This window comes from Lichenostomus cassidix, chromosome 3, assembly GCF_008360975.1.
Source record: "Lichenostomus cassidix isolate B80296 chromosome 3, HeHo_3.0, whole genome shotgun sequence".
Taxonomy (NCBI): Eukaryota; Metazoa; Chordata; class Aves; order Passeriformes; family Meliphagidae; genus Lichenostomus; species Lichenostomus cassidix.
The window spans coordinates 28,488,066-28,509,074 of NC_139483.1; the positions used below are offsets into that span (position 1 = coordinate 28,488,066).

Here is a 21,009-nt window from a genome sequence, read left to right on the forward strand (position 1 = left end):
GGAAGAACTGAAGAGGCCTGCATGTCCTCATCTACCTACTCCATCAATCAAAACCACCCTATTAAAAAAAGCCAAGAAATCCCTAGAAAATACAAGAGACATGAGACCTTCTTCTGGAACTCTCCAAATCATTTTACCTCTCCCATTCCCATTCTATAAAAGATAAACAAAAGATCGCTGTGACTGCACAGGAAAACCATGGATCTAGCAAAGAAAGAAGACCCGGAATTAGTTTGGCTATTTTTCTATTCTGACTATGGATCCTACCAAATGGCACATAAGGAAACTTGCTGCCTTGGAGGGAAGCAGGAGGTACACCAGAAAGAATGAATTTCAGAAGAGCAATTTGGTTCCTGAGAACTGGTCTTTCTGACCCAGTGACAGAAGCAGATCTGTCAGCATATAGAAATTCAGACTGCAGCGTTAGCTCAGTGATGGCAAGCAGCTACTGAAAAAAAGAAAGGAATTGCCAAATTCAGCAGGAAAGGGGAAGAATGACAAACAGAATGCAGTCATCAAGACTGGGGATGGCGCCAGACTAGGGAAGCCAATGTGATTGAACAGGGAGCAAATGTAAACGGCAAGAAAAAAGGGTCAGTCAGAACAAAGCAGGGAAAACTGCCTCCTCCAGCACCTGTGCAAGTTTCCCAGCAGAAATGCAGTAAGTTCCCTTTCTATGCCTTGGATGGGCACCTTGGTTCCAGCAATTCATGCCAGCCTGACCCTGCACAATGGAGCTCAGCCTCCTGGCTATTAAAAATACTTGAAGTTGCATGAAACACAGATTAAAAGGATACTTGCCAGGCTGGACTGAGGGAGAGGTAAAGTACTCCCAGTTAATATTCGCTGTATTTCTCTCCTTTATTTATTTCCTATTTTAATTTATTTCGTGATAGTTAATTCAATTAATTTCACTTTCTTGTGGGCATTTTACTTACTTACACAGATTGAATTTCAATGATAAACCATTTAAAAAGAACTGGAACTGGATTTGAGGTTCAAATACTTCAGTCCAGTTCTCAGGCCAAAAGAGAAGATGGCCTCCATTCAAAATGGCTACAACCCAAGGAAATAAGAGACAGGGAGAAAGAAAGTGAACAAGAAGGAGGAATGAGTAGGAAACATAAATCCAGTATTTTGCAGGATTTAAAACCACATTATGTCCCTTGTTTTTGGGAATGTTCATCAAAGCATGAAAGCTGGATTTGATGCTGGGCAGCCATCAGCTCAGTAAAGATACTCATAGCTCAAAAAAAACTGAACAGAAAAAAAATTCTCAACTAGACTAGGCAGTACTTTTTTTAGTGACACAAAATGAAATTAATAAAGAGAAAAAGTAAGATTTTGGTAATGTAGTAGAGTGGTTTACTTGGAGAGAGCTCCACTAAAGGGGAGCCCTTAACACCTATCTCTCTAAAGGAGAAACTTCAGGACAGTAAGTACACAGAGAACCACAGCTTCTTGTCTCCAGCATCCCTTGATTTGAATCAGAATCATGGAGGCCAAGAGCCCCAAACTTGGGTCTCCGGGCATATTTGGACACTCATGGGAGGAGATGTCCTCAGTTCCAGTTTCTCATTCTACTTGTCCCAGGTCCAGTGGCTGCTGGACTTATTGGTCACCGGGGAGTTTCAGACTGACTTAAGGTCAGACAGCTGCTTCATTTTGTAAAATACAAAAACCAACAAAACAAAACAAAACAAAACAAAACAACCAACCAACCAAGCAACCAACCAACTTTTACAGGCTGGTGAGTTGTTTTGTTGTTGTTGATAATGTTTTGTTTTATTTTGTTTTATTTTGTTTTCATAAATGTTTAATGAGTCATGCATAGCATTTCCAGCATTATGAAACACAGAATCCTGATCTGATATGTTTACTGCAGGCAATAACTTGATTAATATGGGCATAACAAATATTTTGCCAGAAGGAAGAGGAGATTCTGCTTATTTTCTTATGTTCAGTTGGATAACTGTCTTGTTTCATCAATTTCTTATCATTTCAGCTACAGAGAGTTGAGTTACACTTTTAGTTTGTACCTGTAGGTCACAGTCTCACTTACAGGGCTCTTGAGAGAATATAAGTGTCCTGTCTATAAGCATCTACCCCAGGCCTGTGTTTCACATTTAATTGCTTTTTTTTTAATGACCAAGAGAGGCTAATGACATATAAAAGCATATTCTGATTTTTTTTAAAGCTTATTTCTGCCTACTAACACATTCAGGCAATTATTAAAGCACTATAAAAAACTAAATGCTTTCATCATCCTCAAATGGAAGAGCTTTGTCATTAAATCAGTCTTTATTTTACACCACAGAATCCAACACTCAGACATAATACATAGGCAAATAGGCTTCAACACTTCCACTGTTCAGAGATGCCTTTTTTGACTGTCTGATTACAGCTCTATTGCATTGACTGGTTCTTTAACAACAGATTGGTACTCAAGCAAAAGGACAGACAGGTCTGGTCATTAACAGGCTCCATGGGAACCAAATCTTCAGAGGGCACAAACTGAAAAAGCTCCCCAGAAACTCTACTCTCCTTTGTTAAACTCAAAATAGAAACTTAAGAACTTCCAGAACAGATGACCACAGCAGTTATCTGGCCTGTGACCAGCACCAAAGGTTTCAGAGGGCTGTGCAAAACCCTGCCAAACACAAAGCCACAGAGCAAACTCTGTAGATGGTCAAACTCTTCCCAACTCCCTGCCTCAAACAACCTGGCTGATTTTGTGATACAGGTGAGTTCATGTTCCTTTCAGGATGATAATAACAATGGTATTTGCAATATTTTTTTTTTATGCTTACTCCATCACACCAGCATTATCCTTAATGGTTGTTTGTGAATGGTCCAATAAGGAAAATGGAGACAGTGGGAATTATATCCAGATGCCTTTTCACATTCTAGGACAAGCTTCACAATTTTCAGACTATTTATTTTAATAACTTTCTTGCATGCTCACTTCAAAAATTTAGGTTCCAATGGTATGTTCATTTTTACATTATACCTTGCACTTTATGAATTTCAGTTTAATGCACTGCTCTTACCTTGCTTCCTGTTTATATGCCCATTCCTTCTTTTTTTTTCTTTCTCTTGTACACACCTACCTTTTCTTTTTCCCCTTGCTAAGCTTTTTCTCACTCACCTTGACCTTTTTCACCTGTCAAGTACAAATGCACTCTCCCTCATGCACCTCATCAATCATTCACCCTCAGTCTCTTAGCAGCATCAAATCCACCGAAGTTACAAAATTAATTATAACACACTGCTGCCAGTATAAACTCCCTGTACAGGATGATACCTGTTCCTTCAGGTTCCCCAAGGTCATTTATATAGATGTCTGTCACCATGTCCCCAAAGAGGCCACATTGCAGTTCCACCAATGCTCCCAAGTGGCTTAGCACAGCTGACTGCCTTATGTTCTGAATAAATTTATTTAAATCTTGTACAAAGTAAACAATGACTATGACACACCATGGGATCCTATCCAGCATCCACTGGCAGGCCTCAGAGAAGGTTCATCTTCATGTGGAATCACTTCAAGGGGATAGCTGGTGGTGGCTTAATCAATGCTGAAGTACAACTCAAGCAAACATGAGATAAAAGGCACTGACATGCCTGGGACTTTAGAAGAAAGGGAAGCAGTGGAAAGAGATCATAGGCAAGGTTGTAGCAGCACACTGCAAGCTTTTGGAATAAAGAATCCTATCCAGCACAACTATTACCACTTTAAAAAATGGACTGGGTAGGACCACATTGCTCTCATGTGACTGAAAATTACATTTTCACATTAAAAACAGCCCCAGGAACATTTATATTTCTGGTCCTGCTACCTATGCCAGGTTCCATTGGCAAACAAGAAGCAGGTTAGTCTGGCAGCTCACATTCAAGCTGTGCCCACCAAAAAGGGAAAAGCAGAAATGCTCTTGTCATAAGCCCAGAGGCAGCTGTCCAAAAAGCTGCTTCAGAGATAAGTGCAGTGGATGAATAAAGTAATGAACCAAAAACAATCTTACTCAGATCTCAGTGTCTTTACAAAGAGCTTATGAATCTTTCAAATAGAAAAGATAAACCTTCCCTATTTAATCACTGTGTCCACCTCCAGGGGACAGTATAGGATTGCTCCCCTACAGTTTTTCTTCCACTGCTTTGTTCATTCCAGCTCCCCAGGCTGACATGTACGAGGTAGCCTGCTGGAAGAATGCGCATTTCCAATGCTGAGGACGTCGATGAGGCATTCTGAAAGACTGCCCATCTGAACTGTCAGTGAATGAGGCTCATTCGGCTGCACAAACCATCTACACTCCTGTACAAACTGGAGCAATAAACAGTGCAAAAGTCTTTGATCAGTCAACAGCATTACCACCCACACAGCCAGCACATCTCCAGGTGAAACACATTGGTTGAAAGCTCCCACTTGGGTGCCTGATATATATGCTAAGTCCACAGATAACCCATGAAGAAAAAGCAAAAAGAACCCCAAAAGAAGCCAGTTCCTCCCCTCAAGCTCTTCCATCTCATCTTAACCCTTTGAATCAAAAGCAGCCTTGTAAAGCACACAGAAGCAGCACACCATGAGAGGCATAGGAGCAACATTTTGATCAGTTTTACAATTAATAAGAATTAAGTGCATCATAGGAAAACATCAGTTGGTTTCCATGTATTTGCATACACACAACATGTGTACGTGCAGATATGTATGCCAGTCACACCTTACACACAGGAGAATTATACACATAAGGCATATCACATAACATCTGCCCATACCCACAGTGTTTTACCATTACATTTGTGCATTAGGAAGCCACTGTGCACACATGAATTGCTAACACAGCTTGCTGGCAGAGGAAGCAATGTTTACATTTCAGCTACTGCCACGGATCTGACTGTAAAGCAGAGAAGCAGACAAACAAAAGGCTGTGATTCCCATTACACTCTTTTTTCCTCCTTGCTTTGTCAAAAAGTTGCAGCTTTAAAACCCCTTCAGTAATAGGGGCCCAAATCTCTTGATTCTCAGTCATAACAGTACAAGACAGAAAGCACCTGATGTTTACATACTGAAAGATGTGTTTCTCCTCTACCCTGCCAACACAGAAGTTATTCATTCTTAAGGCTTAGCAGCAGAGTAAGAGTTTCATCCATCAAGGGCACTGTTTTTTGGAAGAGAAATTCTTCACAGAAAGTCAACTAACAGGCGTCCCTCTCACCCCCAAACATACCCCTCATTATATTGCTTTCTTTTTCCCTTCTGAATCATTGGTTAATTGCTTCCTTGTTTCCTGAAGAAGAGCTAAATCCTGTCCCTCTCCTACTCCTCAAAGTTCTCTGTGACTTGACAGCACACAAGTACACACAACCAGCAAGGCCTATTGTGGCAATCCCCTCTCACAGGCCACTAGAAACAGCTTCTGCTGTTCATTTTTCTGTCCTTCACAGGCAAACCACATGCATGAGACAACAATCTGCCAGGCCAAACAAAAAGAGAAAGAATGAGGAAAACCAGTACCTCTTTATGCAACAATACACACAGGTGTTTAGAGACAGAAAAAGATCAAGACTCAGACACACACTCTCATATGCAAGGCTATAAAACAGGTAGAGCAAGAGGGACATTCCATGGATATGGATGGGCATATGAGGACAATAATGTAAAGCAGCTGCCTATCACCACTGCTTTCTCTGTTAAGGTGGGCTGCATGTCCATGTCTGCAAATTTAAATGAGTCCAATGAGAGGGACAGGGATGAAAACCGAATAGTCAGGCTCATGTCTAATCTAAATCCCTGCTGCTGCAATTTAAGCCTATTACTTCCGGCCCTATCAACCACTAATGTTGTGAGCAGATTTTTTTCCTACCTCTTGATAACAGTTTTTGAGTGTATTAAAGACTGTTGTAATGTCCCTCCTCAGTCTCCTTTCTCAAGGCTAAACAAACCCACCTCCTTCAGTCTTTCTTAGAGGCTATGTCCTCTGGATCTCTCATTCCTCTCCTAATTGACTTCTGGCCTCTACCCAGTCAAAGTACATCTTTCTTGAATTGCACTGTTCAAAAGTGGGGACAATGTTCCAGCTGAGATCTTACCAAAGCTGAGTGCAAAGTTTATTTCATGCATCTGTCAGACTGCACTTCTGCTTATGTACTCCACATATTCCATATAGTCAATGACCTTTTTTTATATATAAAACCTCAAAACCTGCATGACTTATGTTCACTCATACACAACCATAATGCCTAGTTTTTTCTCTGACAAAGTGTACCTGGCTGCTTTCTGTCCTGAATTACCAGACTTGCTATTAAAAAGGAATTTTAACTGAGCGCATTAAATGCCATAATTTTTTCACACAGTTTTTCCATCTTATTTTAAGCTTATCCAAGCTTATTTTAACATATCCAAGTATGGATATGTGCCTAGGGACACACTCTAGAGAGATGTGCTCCTAACTGAGGGCTCATGTTGGGGATATCACTGAGAGACTACCAAGCCTTGTACAGTCTACTGATTGTTATCCACTGATGTAGTTTCAAGCAGCCACAAGTGGTATGACCAGGAGCAGACTGAGGAGAATCCAGAAGGATTACAGAGCTCTGGGAGCTGTGGTAAGGGATTCTGGAAGGCAGGTAGCTTTTTGAGCAATTCTCCTGGTCAAAGGGAAGGGGTTTGAAAGGGCCAGTTCAATCTGGTAAATCAACTAATGGCTACAAGACTGGTCCCACAGCCATGGAATTCATTTTGAGAAACCTGGGTCTGCTGGAGCTGACTGGGTCCATCTGTCAGAGAATGGGAAGAGCATCTTCAGTTATCATCTTGCCAAGCTGGTGAAGAGGCCTTTAAACTAAAGTTGCAGGGGAAGGGGATCCTCAATCCATCCACTCCTACCAATTTGATGTCAGTGTCAGCAATAGATGCCCAGATACTAGACAGGGATCACGTGTCAGCAGGAGAGCACCTGGAGAGCAGCAAAAAGGAATTGCAAGCACTGCTGCCCATAACTCAGAGTCATCAGAGTTACTAAAGTGCCTACTAAATTTTAGTACTAAAATGCGTAGTAAAATGTCTCCATACATCATGTAGCATGGGCAATAAACAAGAGAAGTTTGAGCTGTGCACACACCTGCAGGGTTTTGATCTCACTGTCATCACAGAGGTGTGGTAGCATGGCTCCTATGAGCTGGAATGGGAGAATACAGGCACTTTAGGAAGGCCAGGGAGAAGATGAGGAGGCAGTGGTGCCCTCCATGCCAGTGACCAGCAGGAATGCATGGAGTTCCACCTGGGAATGGATGAAGAGCTGTCTAATAACTTATGGGTTAGGATTAAAGGGAGGACTGGGACAAGTGACATTACAGGGGAGTGGGCTGTAGGCTGCCTGACCAGGAAGCCCTTCTGTAGACAGAGAGGAGCAGCCTCGCAGCCACAAACCATGGACCTCCTGGGGAACTTCAACGACTCCAACATTTGCTGGAGGGACGCATAAGCAATCCAGGAGTTTCCTGGATCACATTGATGACAATTTCCTAACACCATCCAGTTAATTAAATGAAAACACAAACAGAACTCAAGCTGTTATACCTCTCCTTGATACATTTTTTCACTGTAAGAGGTTGCAAGTCCTAGTCCAAGTTGCTAGTATAAGTACCAAATTTACCTCCACATTCTGATTATATATACAGTACCAAATACCTCTCTCAAACAGAGCTTCTAGTATCAGCATATATAATACTAAATAAAAATAAAATCTGCTGTTTCAGCACAGTGCCCATTTTCCGTCCCTCATTTCCTTTCCTTCTCCTCCCCTCATTTCCTCCCTCCCTTCCCCCTCCCTGTGCCAGGGTTTGTTTTTCATGCCAAGGTCCTCTAGCTGAGACCCTGTATGGGAAGGTAGTTGTGGGAAAGGTTATTAGGAAACTGCCGTCTAAACTGTTAACTTTCCGGCTTCCCCACCCTCTCCCTCCCTACAAAGTCCCCTCTGTTCTGTTTTAATACTAATGAGTTCAGAGGAGGTTCCTAGGCTGGAGCAATTCACAGTTTGGACTGTGCCAAAGCACACAGGCACACACCTCTCTGATCGCTTCCTGCCCAAACACAGTCCTGCTGGCTCAACCTTCAAAATGTGGGCTGGGGATTGCTGCTGCTGTGCCAAAGGCAGGCTGAATTTCCAGGGGCGTCAGTGCCACCTACTTCTCCCCTCCCAGCTTTATCCTCTTGTGTGCATCCTATTTGCCATATGCCCCTATAGAGGAAAACAAGGGTAAGTCAGAGCTTGGCTGACCTTTAAATCTCTGATAAAATATTACGTAAAAGGGCAGGAGGAACTGAGAAGTTGGTTAAGAATTTAATGAACAAAATTAACATCTTGTTGAGCTTTGGCTGTGCAGCTTAGAAACACATGCTCAAGCTTATATGCAGGGTAAACACAAAGAAACTCCAGTAAATCAACGTAATTTTTGGCAGAAGTTCAGGTTTACACAGATAAAAGCAAAATCAGAAGCTAGCTTTAGTTCTTCTCTTGCCCTCTGAGTTATTATTCCAAATTTTGTAGTGTAAACCAGAAATCAGAATACCCCTAACTCCATTAAATTGAGTGGAATTACTCTGGATTTACACCAGTGGAAAATATTAATTAAATAACCTCTTTTAAATTTTAGCAGACTAAACCTCTCAGCTTAACCACCTGTAACAGTGGCTCGCTCAACAATCTACAGAACAGATTTCAGACATAGAATAGACTGAGAAGTCTATCAATCTCCTTTTCACTCATTGTTAACTTCAATAAATAGAGATGATCTCTGTTTACTACTAATCAGTCCAGATCAGCTAGAATATCATCCACATAAGAGGCTTCTGTTATCTCCGCTGGGGTGAAGTGGAGGGAAATTCCACAGCTCTCTTCCCTCACATAAACAGAGTATTTCCATAGTCAAACAGTGAATTGAAGGCATGACAGTATATTTGGTTATTCACTCACACCCTGTCCTGTCTCATTGCTCAAGTATTCTGATAATCAGAACAGAAACTACTGCACTGACATCACTGGGCTTAAGGAAACACCAGCTAAGATGTTTTTCTCTCAATGTTTCTAATAAAGAAATTATCAGAAACTTTCACAAAATACAGCAAAAAGAGAAGGATGAGCAAGTGCCTTGCATTGTCTCCTAACAACAAATCATAATTGCATTTACTATGTCATTAAGCATTTGTAGTCTAAAAGTTCTCCCACATAATTAATGTAGAAGCCAACAACTTCACACCAACCAACACTCATGCAGCTGTTTCTCTCTATTCAAGATGTAATTCTGAAACACAGCCACTAAAGCAATCCCAATGGATTTTCCATGACTCAGGGATCTCCCTGGACACCTTCCAAACTGCAAAACTGCAATCTGCTTTCCCCTTGTAATTTCCTTTGGAGAAGTTATTCTTCAAGCCTCCACCTAGTAAACCATTGCATAACACTGTTGTGCACATTGCTAACCTTTTCCAAAGGTTGTTAGTGTGGGCAGTCTTTCCCTTTATGTGGTCAACAAATGATGGGAAACTGCAAAATTAAAAGATGCCCTTAAGTGTTTTTAATGTAAAAGGGCATAGAATACACAAATGTTGACTAGGGCCTTTTTGCATGTACCACTGGGTCTACAGGAAGGCAGTAGAGTTTTGCATAAGATTCTCCCTAAAAACATAACAGGTAGATAAGAGCAGGACAATGTCTGTGGCAGGAGGCAGTAATAGACATTTGCTCCCAAGTTCTTCAAATATAATACATTTGCCACTGGAATGGCAAATGTACTACCTATATTCTACATGTGCTTCATCTTCTCAGCTCCTTTTCAATCTAGCTAATTCTGTACTAAAATTGGCTTAAGAAGCATTACTATTCCCTGTTTCACACAAGGGAAACAAATTCACAAATGAATTAATTTAGTTGTGTAAGTTTGCAGGGGTAGCTAAGAAAATACAATGTTATTGAAAAGTTTTCCTCCCATCAAGCTTACAGACAACAAGATACCTAACATTAAAAGCTCTAGGTCAGTGCTGTTCCAGTGCCAGGTGGAAGGCATCTGTCGGTACTTCCTCAGAATAAAACACCAAAACAGAGCATCTGTGGAGGCAGTCTGGTGTGATGAGTGACAGAAAAAGCACCTTCTGACACTTGCTTTCCATGTGCTGCTCCCACCTGGTGCTGAATGATGAACAGAAGGACCTCTCCTTTATTTAATGACACTAAAAGCTGCCCCTTAACTTGCGTGGAGGAAGGTGCCAGAAGACTGCTGACCTAAAAACCTTGTACCCTAAAATGGTGCTACTCCATCCACCTCACCTGTGGCACCTTGTGCTTCCCTGTTGGAATACTGCACACCAGGCAATGAACACGAAAAGGCCATTTCCCTCCAACACCAGAAGAGCAATTCCAAATCACCTCAACAAGACCCCTGTGTGATAAACAACCTTGAGTACTGTTTGAAGATAGGATCCACCGACAGAAGGGCACAGAGACATAACATAATTACAAACCCTTTTCCCCCACTCTCCTTCAGGCTGTATGATACACTATCTGAGCCATAATTGTATCTTATATAAATTGTTACTAGGTGAGCAACTACAGAAACTAATCTTAGTCAACATTTTAAAGAGATGATACTTCATGATTGTTATCTGCTTCTCCATTCAATTATCTTGTTTTGTTAACAGTTCCTCTTAAACCCCAGCTACAGTCTACCTCCCTAGGCATTACTCCTATCCAGCAAGACACATCTCATCCTGTTTCTCAGCCTTCTCTCTTCACTGGAAAATTTCATTGCTTCCCCAGCTTCAGTTGAGGAATCATTATAATTACTACAAATTCTATAAGGTCCTCATTGTTACAGGGATCTGCCTTGCCCTTTCTTGCTGACATCAGGCTAAGTACCAAAACATACCTCCTACAGCATCTCAGATTGGGCCCTTCCTCTATGAGCTGCAGAAGTAATGGACATCTGTCATTCAACCTCCCTTCATCACTGTGCAAATTCATTCACTCCAAAAGCACAGCCGAAAGATCATGTTGGCCTAGCATTCATCCCAGATCACCTCCATCTTTGCAATCGGTCTTCACTCTCCCTTCAGCACCACAGCTACTTCATTTGTTGCACCTTTTTCTTCAACAATTTGGAAGATGCTGTTCCTCCTTATCACAATCTCCTGTCCAGTTACAGTCTGTCCAATCGGTTGGTCTTTGCAACACATGGTACTTTCCTCTTGTCATTTCTGACAGATGCATTTCCAGGTGGCACCTCCTCATCCCATATTACCTTTCTTATCTGATTTATAACAATCTCCCACCTTTCCCTAGCAGGCAAAACCTAGATTCAAATATGCTTTCTAGAAGGTGAGGGATGAGTTTTAATAGCTTTTTAAGCCATCAAATATGACCCTGAACAACATAAGACACTAATAAAGAGAAGTAAAGGACAGAAACTGTAGAAGGGCAGGAATCACTCAGAGAAGCTATTCCAAAGTGTTGGGGCAATAGGACATCCTTGCACTGCTGCTGATGATACTATTTCTGGAGAGAACCCACTCTCTTAAGTCAGCAGGCAAAGTGGCAGGAAATATATGAAGATACTGGTTCAATTCTAGGTGGAGGGTGGAAAATTGTCTATTCTGCCTCCATCCAAGTATAGCTGGAAAAGCTCCAGAAAGCTGAAATAAAGATAAGTTAATTTGATCCTTCCAGCTAGCAAGTATGACTCCTACTATCAATATCATCTCAGTGTTTCATTACTTCAGCAGCCTTCAGGCTCAGTCCAGAAGGTTGCTGATTCTTTGTTATAGCCACCGTGGAACACCAAAACCATTCAAATATTAATTATGCCTTATTTAGAAAAAAGGCCAGGGTAGAGCTTTATGCTATTTTTTTCTTTTTATGTTATGCTGCCTAACACTTGCAGCTATGACAAAATATGATAGTATTATCAAATCAGGTGATAAAGGTGTTAGAAACACATGGGTACCAGATTTCTGAACATTAAGCATATCCACTCTTTATTTTAGGTCTATCATATTTCAGGATATTTCAGGATATCATGACAGCTCCCAAGCATTCAACAGTGGGAAGACATAGGATTGACAACTTAACACTTCCATCATCTAGTGGTAGATCTGTACTTTCCCCTCCTGCATCGAAAGCTACATATCTGTGCTCCCAAAATCTAGTACTTCTCCTCTTTTGCCCTAGATGTACTACATGCATTTCCTTGCGTGTTCCCATGGAACAACAGCATTACCCTGTTAACACGTGAGATCTTTCTCAGGTTTTTCATGTCTATTGTAAGTAAATCATTCTCAGAACACACTTAAACATTCCCTTCAAGTATTCCAACCATGACCATGACCCTTCCCGCTTTTCAGAAAGGCAGTCAGTATGCTCTTCTTGGGAGATTCAGAAACCAACAACCACCACAAACACAGAAAATACCACAAAGGCCGAATTTCAGTCAATGGAGAATGATGTAACTCCACCACTGTCTTCAGTGGAACTGAACTGCTTTACATTGGGTACATCTGTCCATAAGCCTTATGATAAAGCAACAAGATGTAAAAAATAGCGTATGCCTATACAAAAGCCTTAAAATCACACAGGTACTTTGGTAACATCCCCAGCTTCTTCACACCCAAAATCTTGCATGTAACACCAGGTCTGGATTTACATTTGTTTACACAGTCCTACTGATTCTCAGACATGGAGTGTGAAACCTGGCACCCATCTCATGCTCCTCTCACAGCATCTGTGCCTCACACATTTGCAGCACAGTGACTGCTGCTCCTTACACAGCTGGAGCTGGGAGCTGCCAACCAGCTGCACCTACTGGAAGAGAGCCTAAGTGAGAAAGTGGTGATGCTGCACTTAGTGCTATAAACGTGTCCCTATCACAGGAATCCATATGTAGGTGAGCACTTGAAAGGAGAAGCTGTCTCTGCCACAAAGCCTAAAATGTAATACCTCTTATAGATTTGGACTTGAATAACTATAGGAAACTTCTTGTAGTGGTGTGTGCTTTAAAATCAGGGACTTGTATACATGTATTGCATAAGGGACACATGTAAAACAGACCCAACATTATGAAAAAGTCTCCCTCTGTAGAGCAGGAAGAAAAAGAAAGGTCTCCTCTGTGTGGAAAATTAAAAATAAAATAGGTATCCTGAGCATTTAAAATCTTGAATGAAAGAACTATGCTGGACATTAAGGAACCCTGTGCATAACCACACAGGCTTTGATACCGTGAAGAGCTTTTACCACCCAAGCCTCATCACCCCTTGCTTCAGAAATCTTAAACCACCCAGTTCTTTTGCCATTATTACAAAAGAAGGCAAGTGCACCTGAGTGCATGGAAAAATGTAAATCTGACAACTACAAACTAACCCAAGAGAAATGAAAGTTTTTGTGGCCTGGCCACCATCAACATAACATCAGGTATGTTATCCAGTGTGGCCTGGTCTGGCCACCATCAGCAAGGAAAGCAATTTGCTGCCTCAAAAATGCCCTTTCATTTTTTTTCTGCCTTTAGATACAGCATCTGCTACTCAGGGGGCAATGCCAAGGCTTCTTCCTGGATATGAGCCTCTTGTCAGGAAAATTCTGTCTTAGTCTCATCAGCAGCATTTTCAAACAGCCTTCACTGGTGCATCCTCATTAAGCACAAGAAAGGAAGCAATAACTGGGGTGGGGAGTCTCCACTGAACAAAGGCCAGCAAAGCCTCCTAGTTTGCTGAAGTGAGAGCTCATCAAATACAAATAAAAATGAAGGACCTCTCCAGATGTCGACTGCGTTTGGTACTACAATTCCTGACAGATTAGGTAGGTTAATTAATTACAGAGAAGCACAGAGGGATGCACACAGGGAATTAAATAACTTCTTATGGGCAAAACAAAATAGAGGGTCTTTTAAGTTATGGTTGCATAGAAATTTGCATTGAGCAACAACTCAAAGCTGCAGGACTGTCAGAGGCATAATCTGAAACTATGATTTACATGCAGGGCAAGGGACACAGAAAGTAAATCCCTGTATTCAAATGAATCCAGCATTAGGATAGAATGACTCAAAAGACTAACAATTTGAAACTAACCACTAAGATCTTGGTAACATACCTAAATTTAAATGAGAGCAAGTACTCCTATCAATACACACAACACATGTTTGGGGGTTAAAGTGAGGATCTAACAAGCATGTCTTTCTAAGTCACAACCTTTCAATGAAAAACTAAGGACTTCAATAAGCTTCAGACATGGAGAATACTTTTCTGGACAGGTGCTGCTCCTTACTGAGAGCCAGGAGACAGAATCGGCAACTCTGCATCTCTGCTTCCCAGAAATATTACAAGAGAGCTGGAAGAGAAATAGGGAACTTTGTTCTCCAAGGCCATCAGCAAACACAGAGAAACACAGCTGATGCCCTCTTGTTCTTACATACATTGACATATATTGTCTATATTCACATGAAAGATCACAATGGAAGCATTTATTGTACTTTTTACCACATAAATACTCTTGCAGGTTGCAGAGCCAAAAAAGGGGCCTCACGAACACTGCCACAGCCAGGACTTGGCAAGCTTTAGCAGGACTGATGATATATGGCAGTACTTATTCAATGTGGTGAAGCCTAGTTTTCATCTGAGGTTTATGATGTATCCATTGCACTAAATGGTCTGCAAGGGAGAACTAGGCATGAAGGGAACTCACTACTTCTAAGTCAGCTGTTTGCAGTGGGAACCACTACTACAGTTATTTAGGTTTGGATCTCATCTGCCTGTGGCTGTTGAAGGTATGTTATCCAGTGTGTGCCAAACTGATGCCTTGCTCAGAAATTGTTTTGTTTCCTTTGATGAAATAAACTAATTCCTAAGATACTTCCATGCTTTACGTTACTTTCTTTCAACATAGAACTCTTTTCCTTCCTTTTCTCATCAACTTTCTTTCCTCTGGGAAATGCGACTGTAATCACAGAATTTTACTCTTTTAAGGTAGAGAAAGAACAGATGTAGAGATTTCGCAGAGTAAGCAAAGAGCAGAATTGTCCCAAACTTAATGCTACCAGTCACTTCATCCAATGCTAATAGCAATATATCTATGGTGTGCCCACTGTCCCTTTGCCACTGTGCTGAGAGAACTATATAGATACCAGTCATGTGGATGGCTCATGAACTACTTTCAGCACTCTGGCACTAAAGTGCTCGCAAATACTAGCCTGGCGTGTTGAGAAATCAAGAGAGCACAGTAACATACGCAATAGCAGCAAACATCACACTAATTCCATAGTTCTATTTCAGGACAAGATGAAGACACTGATTTACTTAGGAAAGGATTAGTAGAAAACGCAGAAAACCCAAGTGAGACCAATGTGGTGGAGAGGACAAATAAAAGACGCAAGAGCAAAAGGTAAAGTAAAGCAACAACTATAGATATCCCACTTCCCCGGGTGACCCAAGGCATTGAAAAGTTCTAGTCACAGTTACAGAAGTTATCAGACTATTCATAGGTTACCAAGTTGCTGCTTCTGCTGCTTGGACTCTCCTGCCCCATCTCCTCCTCCTATTTTTCATCTTCATGGGAGTTCCTCTGTACAGCTTTTATTCAAGGGGACTGAAGGAGAAGGAATTAACATGATTCTTATTTTCTCTCTTCTCTTTACTACCATAGTTACTGCCATTGTTTCCAGCTAAATTCCTGGGCTAGTTCATGTTTAATTCAAAAAGTGAGCCAACTCTGATGTTGTGGCAGCCATTACTAAATATAATGGAATTAGACACGATGAGATGAAAGACTAAGAGTTGAATTTAGGGTTGTGTGAAGAGGAACAGAGTTCCATGTTCTTGTGGTTGCTGTTGCAGAGCATTGCAGACACAAACCAAAATTACAGTTTCAATCATGGTTCCCAGTATGGGCTGAGGGAAGGACAGAGACCTTAATTCAGCACTTGCTTCCATTTTCATTTCATTGCACTCAGGCAATATTACAGGGAAAATATGGGCTTGATTTCCAGTGGTCTTATTGCTCAGGAATACATAGCAGTTCCATATACATCTTCTCTACAAAAGCTGCAGTTTTGCAGTAGGATCTGAACACTAGATCCAGAGAGGAAGAGAGAGGGGAGTGTACACTGCCTCACCTGAGCAGAAGCTTACCTCTCTCAGCAATTCAGTGGATTAGAAGTTTAAAGGCAAGCAAAAACAGATGCTGGATATTTCTAAATTCTTCAAATATAGCGAGTTCATAAGTATTTATGAACAGCTGGTCCTCAACTGTAAATAACGTACCTTAATAGGTACTTTTGGCATAAAGTCTAAACTTTTTTCTGCAAAAGCCTGTGAGGATGGTAAATAGTAATATGGATAAAAAGCTTTTGTGAATCTATACAGTCCACAAAATCCCTTTCTTAGGGACTCTGAGAAAAAAAAAAGGAAAAAAAACAAACTAAAACTTAGATGGGTTCAAATGCAATATAAAAGAAACAAACTGTTATAGAAAATTTCAGTCAGTGTCCCATCTGAGACAGATATAAGAATTCTTCAAGGGCAGATAAGACCACAAAGGTATGAGTAAGCATTTTTCAAATCCTTCCTGGTGTAAGAATTTAATGTGCTACAGGTACATTATTCAAGTTTGGAGGATATAATGATACAATCAACTTTGAAAATGTCAGCTCAAAAGACATCTTCACTTCTTCCCCAAGGACTTTCCACTTTAAGACAGAGAATCTTGAACTCCACCTTCTTGAATACCATGACCATCTCATGGACACTAACAAAAGAAATGGAAAGAGAAACAACAAAAAGCACCAGTTCTTTACACTGCTCTTTCCTTGCTGCTAGCATTCTTCCCATTTTTCTGCTTCCTCTGAATTACCAGTATTTAAGTCACCCCAATTTGGCATGGTCTGAGTTCCTATCTCTGTTAGGGTTGTCAGTATGAGAGATCTAGATAGCAAAATCTTTAGTGTCAAGCAGCACACCACCTTTAAACACCAAGAAGAGTCCAGGGCTCCAATACTAAGCAAAAAGAATCAGAATCCATTGTGACAAGAATACGCCACTGCTAACAAAGATTAACAAAGACATGGAGAAGCTGTTCCACAAAAAATATTATTTCCCCTTGCCATTACAATAGTTCTTCCAGATTCTTCTTTAGTTCCTGTTCAGTCAATAAATCTGCACAAGGAAAAATGTGTGTCTAGCACAGATATTTTTACAAGCAGCCAAAAAAACATTTTGGAGCCTGCCAACAGACCACCACCTGCAGCTGCACTTTACTACTACATGGCAGTATGGAAGCAGAAGTGATGCTGGTCACATCAGCCTAGATGGTCAGGTATGGTCAGTTTTACAGTCTGCAAGGTACAGGACGAGTCCACACCCCCTGCTTCCTAGAGCTCCTCTCTCTGCCTGTTCACTGAAGGGGAGATGTTAATGCCAGTTGTTCTGTCCTTTTTCACAAGCCTTTTGAGGGGAAAAATATGTGGTCACAAACATTTTTGTTAGCTTTGTATTTTGTGCATCTAGACTTTGATAAGGACTTACCTGTACTGTTACCACTGCATTAATCCCAAGGCAGTCACTGCCAGCAGATGGCCTGAAGGTTGGTATCTCTTCTCCAATCTTAGTCGGTACCAAATTATACCAATCACCATGAGCCATGGTTTTCATTCAGACCTACTCTCTGCGCATGTTCCCAATGGAACAAATCAAGACAGAACTTGGGACCTATCAGGACTAACTCTTTCTGTTTTAATTTTCTATCAGACAAGGCATAAACACAGCATCCAGCTTCAAGTAAAACAAAAGCCTGGTATACATCCTAGAATTGTTTTTCTGGTTGGGTGGCAATGAGAGCAGGCATTTCAGGTGAAATCAGCATCAGCTTGTCATCTCACAGTCACTGCCTTGGTCAGAATCCAGTTAGGCAGCTGCCATGACATAGCTGGGTGGTCTGGGTGCATCTCCCAAACAGAGCAGCTCGCACACATCTATCTGCTTCACTCTGGAAACTACACAAGGAAGTTTGAAAGTTTGGAATGTGTTATGTGAATCCATCACAAATAAAGGATCCCAACACATTCCTAATTCCTTCCCCTTGAAAAATGGACATCTTCAATGTTGCTTTTCATGGTACTAGTTTAAGTAGCACAAGAACAGGAGAAGACATGCTTCTGGTCCTCAAAAGGCCAGTTTTCCTCAAAAAGGGAGGTAGAAACATACTGAATATTTACTGGATAGGAAAATTCATCACTAGGGAGACTTCTCCAGCACAGCTATGTTTAGCTTTTCTTGTCATTAACTCTTACATGGGAAAATGCCCCAGATTTTAACTACAACAAGGGAAAAAATAAGGCTTTTAAAATTCATTCAACCACACCAATGTTTCATTATACCCTTTGCAGAGCAGATGGCAAGATGAGGCTATACCCCCTGGGCCTGCTTCAGGGAGCTAACACAAATGCTCTTCTCACTGCAGATCTCAGATGATGTTGGTGTCATCATTTCACTTGGGGATTTGGGTCAAAAGGCTTTACTCTCAAATCTGGTTTTTATATAGTACAAGTGCACCCAGACTAGACCCTAACGGATAAGCAGCAGGGAGCTAGCACACAGCAGAGAGCTCTCTCAGGCACTTCCAGGTCGCTGATTTAAACTGGTGCACTTACAGACTGAATCTTTCTAATCCAATTAAAATCTCATCTGAGCTGTCAATACAGATGTAGCCTGTTTTATTTTAGTGTCTCATAGAACATGCATTAATCCAGACCTGTGGACAAACTAGCCCTTCCAGGCGAACTCTGCATTTTGCCAGTCCAGTTTCCAGCTCGGGTTCTCTCATACATAAAGCCCTTAACTGCTCTCATGTTACCTGTCTAACCAGGAACAACTATGAGCATGCATCACCCTCCTATCTGGCTGCTTTATAAAAATGTGTGATGTACACCATTAACCTTCTGAAAAACAGCACTTTTCTCTCCCAGCTCACTTCTCATGCAATGATGGCTAGGGTGCTATCATTAAATATAAGACATTAATATGATCTGTTTTCATTTCAATGGCTTCATTTGTTTGAAATGCATATGCCAGTTACAAGCTGTCAGCACATTTAGTAACTTATAGCATAAACCAACAACTCTCAAAATACTGGGGCCAAACATTTTTACAGATCATCACATACACTTGTCATTAAATTTTGCACCAGAAACATTATAAATTATACTGTTTAATAGACTACCATAAGGCTGTGAGCTGTTTTGCCACAAGCAAGCACATGGAACACCGGTATTTGCCAGACATAAAACTAAAAGTTAAAAGCACTGTTAATACCACCACAAACTCTCCATCTCCTCATAAAACTGATACCCTTCTCAGTAAGCAAAAGCCCAGCAGCAACTCAAGCAGGTCTTTCACTATGACCCGAAGGTAAACAAGTTCAAGGTTTAGCAAGCCAAGTTCAGGAGCAAAGCACATCTGTTGGTGACGTCTTCAGGAAGGCTGGATTGAATGCTCCAATGGATCTTGGTATTGGAGAAAGATGAACTTTGACACAGCAGTTTGAGCTTTGCATGTGAAAACCAACAGGTAAGCAGTATCCAGAAATAAATTGTCAGCAGAGCAGATTACAGATTACACTCTTACTTGAGAGATGCCTGTTACCACGTGGAATTCTCCACAGTCAGACAGAGGCATTTTCTAAGAAGGATTGAAGTAGGTTCACATAAAAAGCAAACTGAGCTAAATATAGACCAGAATTTTGTGAAATATTTCCATAAGAAGAGATTCCCCATTTGCAAATTGGTTCAAAGCAAGTAGACTCTCTTCTGCCACACACAGTACTCTTCCTGAAACAGCTGCAAATCCTATTGACTCCTTTCTATGCCTCTGTCACAGAATACTGACAATGCTAATGGGTGCTAGGGAAAATGAAAACAGTTAATGGAAAAGAAATCCATACCAAATTACTATGTACACAGAATACAACTTTTGACTGAGGAAGTCCTTGAGCTGAAAATTGTTAAAGGTTGGAGAGTATCTTGGAAAAGACCACCCTGTGGCCACACCTTACAGTCTCCAAATCCTTGCACTTTTCCCTAGCCATCAGCTTTGGACCCCATCCTGAAATTGGAGCCTGGGCTAGGCTGTCAGACCACTGAACTGAGAAACTACAGCTGTCCCTGTATTTGGTATGACATACTATAGCTGCCCATATATTAACCTCCAACTGCATACACAAATTATATGGTTTTCCTCACTGCTATAGCACTTTAAAGCTATGCTCATGGACAAGAATTTATTGGGCTACTGTTGTAAGCGTAATGTAGAAAGACTACTGGCAAATTCCTCTAATGCTGAGATCCAATATTTTCTGTTTTATCCCTCACCTCAGTTGCACTCCTCAGGCACACACATGCTTACAGATATCTTGCTTTACATAAGCTCCAATCTCAGAATGGCAATGAGAAACCTAATCAGCTACATCAAATGGGCATCACCTTTACGACACAGCTTGCAAAACAACCCAGCCCTATGACCTCTGCCTGTGTTTTAAATTCAGGCTGAACAAGAAGACAAAGACAGTGAAGTCATTTGATGCCAGGCATGAAAAGTAAGTGTCTGGCTCCTGGAGTCTGCAACATTTACCACAAAAGCAAACAACAAAGTTCATCTGAAATAATGCCTTCTCTTCCTGTTTATGGCTGTTGCTGTAACAGCACCATTTCATGGTTCAAAGGCAGCTGTGTGATGAAACATAATTAGCATGGTCACCTGATCCTTATACCTCACCAACAGAATGCTACTCATCAACCAAACCAAATAGTCCTTATTTTATAGATCTGCAAGCCTAAGATTTTCCACTGTATTGTATTATATTATACAGCAGATTTTATCCAAAATTTGTAAACAAGAAATTCACTGTCAGCTCTCTCTAGAGAACTTGAGAGATTCCTTCTAATATGCCCAATCCTACACCTGGAGAATACACCTGCATAGTGCAATGA

General features: G+C 41.1%; 1 protein-coding gene across 3 annotated transcripts in view; it reads right to left on the reverse strand.

The window, feature by feature from the left end:
• DAAM2 (dishevelled associated activator of morphogenesis 2) overlaps positions 1 to 21,009 on the reverse strand; it is a 223,546-nt gene that overhangs the window by 100,768 nt on the left and 101,769 nt on the right. The window lies entirely within an intron of this gene.